Source organism: Zea mays, chromosome 6, assembly GCF_902167145.1.
Source record: "Zea mays cultivar B73 chromosome 6, Zm-B73-REFERENCE-NAM-5.0, whole genome shotgun sequence".
In the NCBI taxonomy this organism is placed as follows: Eukaryota; Viridiplantae; Streptophyta; class Magnoliopsida; order Poales; family Poaceae; genus Zea; species Zea mays.
In genome coordinates this window covers 15,990,436-15,996,090 of record NC_050101.1, presented here as the reverse complement: position 1 = coordinate 15,996,090, position 5,655 = coordinate 15,990,436, and the positions used below count along the sequence as shown (strand labels likewise).

At 36.8% G+C, this 5,655-nt stretch overlaps 1 long non-coding RNA gene across 1 annotated transcript; it reads right to left on the bottom strand.

Moving 5' to 3' along the window:
• Positions 1-4,367: 4,367 nt before the first annotated feature.
• On the bottom strand, positions 4,368-5,037 carry LOC118472155 (uncharacterized). The gene is made up of 3 exons (XR_004850036.1): positions 4,984-5,037; positions 4,702-4,774; positions 4,368-4,444 (listed from the first exon to the last, which is right to left on the bottom strand). It is a non-coding gene; the product is annotated as an uncharacterized lncRNA (long non-coding RNA).
• Positions 5,038-5,655: the final 618 nt, after the last annotated feature.

Below are 5,655 nucleotides of genomic sequence, written 5' to 3'. Positions count from 1 at the left end.
AATATGACACATCATTTCTCAAAATAAAATAAAGACCATGGAAATTTTACCCAAATTGCGTGAGTGAACTGTCCAAACATAGGTTAAGGTTGTAAGACAACTTTTTTCCACCATACAGTTGCTAAAAAGTTAAAATATAAAGAATTCAAAACAATAGGTCACCTTTTAAACCTCAAATGACGTTTCTATGATATTGTGGGCATTGTATTCACACTAGAGGGTATTAGAGTACAACTAGTGGATGAAGATGTTATCGGGCTAGCTAATGACCTTTTGTGATACCAGGTTTCCTATAATCCCCTCTATTCAAGGCATACCTAGATGGTGTTTATGTCCACTCAAGTAAAACATCGTAGATCATTATGCCACATCATTTCTCAAAATAAAATAAAGACCATGGGAAATTTAGCCAAATTGCACGTGAGAACTGTCCAAACATAGGTTAAGGTTGTAAGACACCTTTTTTCCACCATATAGTTGCTAAAAAGTTGGAATATAAAGAATTCAAAACAATAGATCACCTTTGAAACTAAAAATAGTGTTTCTATGATATTCAGGGCATTGTATTCGCACGAGAGGGTATTAGAGTACAACTAGTGGATGAAGATGTTAGTGGGCTAGCTAATGACCTTTTGTGATAACAGGTTTCCTATAATCCCGTCTATTCATGGCATACTTAGATGGTGTTTATGTCCACTCAAGTAAAACACCACACATCAATTTGCCACATCGTTTCTCAAAATAAAATAAATGCCATGGAAAATTTTGCCAAATTGAGTGAGAGAACTGTCCAAACACAAGTTAAGGTTGTAAGGCACCTTTTTCCACCATACATTTGATAAAAAGTTGGAATATAAAGAATTCAAAACAATAGATCGCCTTTTAAACCTCAAATGACGTTTCTAAGATATTGTGGGCATTGTATTCACACTAGAGGGTATTAGAGTACAAGTAGTGGATGAAGATGTTATCGGGCTAGCTAATGACCTTTTGTGATACCAGATTTCCTATAATCACCTCTATTCAAGGCATACCTAGATGGTGTTTATGTCCACTCAAGTAAAACATCGTAGATCTTTATTCCACATCGTTTCGTAAAATAAAATAAAGACCAAGGAAATTTAGCCAAATTGCACGAGAGAACTGTCCAAACATAGGTTAAGGTTGTAAGACACCTTTTTTCCACCATATAGGTTCTAAAAACATGGAATATAAAGAATGCAAAACAATAGATCACCTTTGAAACTAAAAATAGTGTTTCTATGATATTCAGGGCATTGTATTTGCACGAGAGGGTATTAGAGTACAACTAGTGGATGAAGACGTTAGTGGGTTAGCTAATGACCTTTTGTGATAATAGGTTTCCTATAATCCTGTCTATTCATGGCATACTTAGATGGTGTTTATGTCCACTCAAGTAAAACGCCACACATCAATTTGCCACATTGTTTCTCAAAATAAAATAAAGACCATGGAAAATTTAGCCAAATTGAGTGAGAGAACTGTTCAAACATAGGTTAAGTTTGGAAGGCACCTTTTTCCACCATACAGTTGATAAAAAGTTGGTATATAAAGAATTCAATACAACATATCACCTTTTAGACCACAAATGATGTTTCCCTGATTTCAAGGTCATTGTATTCGGACGAGAGGGTATTAGAGTACAACTAATTGATGAAGACGTCATTGGGCTAGCTAATGACCTTTTGTGATACCAGGTTTCCTATAATCCATTCTATTCAAGGGATACCTAGATGGTGTTTATGTCCACTCAAGTAAAACACCACACATCAATATGCCACATCATTTATAAAAATAAAATAAAGACTATGGAAAATTTAGCCAAATTGCGTGAGTGAACTGTCCAAACATAGGTTAAGGTTGTAAGACAACTTTTTTCCACCATACTGTTGCTAAAAAGTTGGAATATAAAGAATTCAAAACAATAGATCACCTTTTAAACCGCAAATGACGTTTTATGATATTTTGGGCATTGTATTCACACGAGAGGGTATTAGAGTACAACTAGTGGATGAAGATGTTATTGGGCTAGCTAATGAACTTTTGTGATACTAGGTTTCCTATAATCCCTCTATTCAAGGCATACTTGGATGGTGTTTATGTACACTCAAGTAAAACATCGCACATCATTATGCCACATCGTTTCTCAAAATAAAATAAAGACCGTGGGAAATTTAGCCAAATTGCACGAGAGAACTGTCCAAACATAGGTTAAGGTTGTAAGGCGCATTTTTTCCACCAAACAGTTGCTAATAAGTAGGAATATAAAGATTTCAAAACAATATATCACCTTTTAAACTAAAAATGACCTTTCCCTGATGTCAAGGACATTGTATTCGCACGAGAGGGTATTAGAGTACAACTAGTGGATGAAGACGTTATTGGGCTAGCTAATGACCTTTTGTGATACTAGGTTTCCTATAATCCCCACTACAGGAAACTGGTTAAAGAACGTGGGTGAAAAACCGTCGAACTTAATGTAATAGGCCGTCGAACTTACCATAAGAACGTGGGTTTACCGACGAATATAGCCGACGGCAATTTTTGGACGAACTTAGAAAATTAAGTTCGACGGCCCCGACGAACTTAACGTTAAGAACGTGGGTACCGTCGAACTTAACATTAAAAACGTGGGTACCGTCGAACTTAACATTAAGAACGTGGGTTTTTAAGTTCGACGAGGCCCGTCGAATTTTTTCCCTTAAGTTCGACGGCACCCACGTTCTTACATTTAAGTTCGACGGGGTCAGGTGGCCGTCGAACTTATAGGTCCTGCGTGGGTCGGCGAGGGCTGCCCATTAAGTTCGACGGTACCCACGTTCTTAACGTTAAGAACGTGGGTACCCACGTTCTTAACCCTTTTCGAGGAAAAAAAATAAAAAATACAGAAATGAAAAATTAGACACATATAATAATACATGCAACACAGAATATCACATACAATACAAATTTCAAACACATGGATATATGTACATATCACAAATTCACACAAGTCCAAATACATAAGTTCACAAATTCACATGGCGCTCAAGTGTCTCACGCAGTCCCTCGGCGGTGGCGTCGTACAATTGCTCGTGTTCTGTTATGCCTCAAGTGAGGGAGAACAGTACCATCAAGGCGCACACACGTTTTACTAGGACTTGCCAAATATCTGCTTTAGTTCGTCTTACATAGACCAGATAGTTGTCATCAGCATCCTACGACGTTTTGCATGCTTGCGCCCAAAGTCTCACTCCGCACTACACGACTGCTAGCAACCAGTTTGCACCTCCTACAGCATCCAGTGGTTAGTCTTCGTCTTCTTCGAAGTCCCTGACCTTCACATCTGCATCTTCCCCATATTGGATACATGTGTCGTTAGAAGATAGCACATATTGTATGCTGCAGAAACAGGGCTAGTTAGGGATATGTGAACCAATCGACATTTTGCATAAATATCCACAAATATCATGGCAAAAGAAATGTCAGCAAGGAAGAACGAATCGGTGAGAGAATTCATTTCAAACTAGCCAAGTCCCCTTCCTTTTCATTCAAACCCCCCATATATCATGTTGCGGTCTTTCATAAAGTTGCCAGATTCTAGGGTCGAATCAAACATGATTTTGTAACAGCACAAGAACACGTAATAGATTACTACTGCATCAGTGTCTTCCAGGTCAAATGTGGTATATGAATGTGCATCTGTAGGCAATATTAGAAGAAAAAAAATCACCTGCTTTCCTTTCTCAAATCAAGTGGAATGAAACTAACCATGCTGTAATCATCAACCTACACAATGGAATTGAGATTAATATTGCAAGTTGATAGCACCAAAATAAGATGCTAAAAATATTAAATGACACACTGAAGGAAGTGATACAATTAGAATATTGGAATTGGTTCACGAACAAAGGAGAGAAGAATATAGCACGCTATCCTAGAAAAAATAATTAAACAAGCATGCAAATAAATACATCTTCTTGCTTGTACAACTTTATATCAATGTTTCCGAGCTTGTGGTCAAGCACAAAGAAACTAACTACTTCAATTGGTTCAGACAATAATGACTCATGCGGCTTCCAATGGAACACATATGGACGTAAAGTATTCAATTATATTACTATTTACTAGATTAAAAAATAAAGCTACCAGTATTCAATTATATTACTATTTACTAGATTAAAAAATAAAGCTACCAGAAATCCATGTGAGAATCTCTGACAATCTGAATTTCCTAAGACATCCACAATCTGAATTTCCTAAGACATCCACAGATTTGGCAGTATTTCAGTGCTTCAATATTTCAATCGGAAACAGTAAAGAGAGCATAGAGCTATAAGATTTAGCAACAGATAAAGGTGAGATACAGATACTCACAGTTTTCCTAACATTTATTTTCACCCAATCAGCAGGGGGGGCCATGTCAATAACCATCGAGTCATTTCTGCTAGATAACAATATTTCATCAAATCAATCGAAGTCCAAGGATGAAGAAGAAAAACAAACTAATGCCATGCCAAGCCTAAGTAGTTATTCAAATGGATATTACGCCCCGCTGGACTATGATTATCCATGCAAAAGAACAGAATGAAGCTAATTGTGTGAAGCAGTGTTGCAATTATTACTGATCTTCTAACAGCAATAGATAGAAAAATAGAATGCATGGCTTGCGTGAATATTATAAGTGCACAGGGGATTTACTGTAGCTGATCAGATTTATAAGGTATCACCCTGTCATCTTCCAGGGATAGTGTCCTTTTCCTCTTGGCAGAACCTACAGACCCAAGGATTAGTAAGCATTTTTTTCTCGAACAATGCATGAGAGCTGCACTTCATTTCATTAAGAAAAAGATAGTACAAGTACAAGGAGAGATCAAGGGTACAAGGAGAGATCAAGGGGCCTCTCCAAGATCCAATCCACTCACAACAATTAGTAAGTAATGGCAGAACAGAAGTAAAATGAAACATAATGCAGAAAGGTACCACTGCTTTTAGGAGTTTTATCCTTCTTTAAGACAATAGGCCCTTTATCCTAAAAAATAAAAAAAGTATTATATTAATATACAACAAAGTGAAGATTGCTAGTAACCCTTGATTTGAAAGCAACAAATACCTTAATTATAGGGTCAGCGATTTCACCATTCCCTAGTAGGCGCTGAGAATGCCAACCTTGCATTGCACGAGTTGCAGATTTTCTTCTGGCTCTTCCAGAACCAGATACATGGCTTCCACCCACCTGGGCAAACATACAGTAATAAAACCTGAACTTTAGTCCCCTTGCATATCGTTCCCATGTTTTAGCACAACTGCATGAGCATCCTGCCAGCACTTAGAAGTATTCTCTCTGTCCCGAATCTCAATGCTTGAACATATCTCAAAATTGAAAATTTGTTATCTTTGACCAACAATTATTCTAATCATATGAAAAGTTTATACTACAAAAGTTGTTACAGTGGATTTGTATTTTGAAATACTCTCTAATGACCAAAGTTTTGTTGCCATAAATTAAACAACATTATAAGAGTGATCTTAAAAGGCACACCAAGTCAAATTCTGTCTTACATTTTGAGACGGAGGGAGTACATAAAAATATCACAGATCTTTGATTTAAAATGAATTTCATAGCATTGAAACTAGGTTGTGCTAAGTTTATAT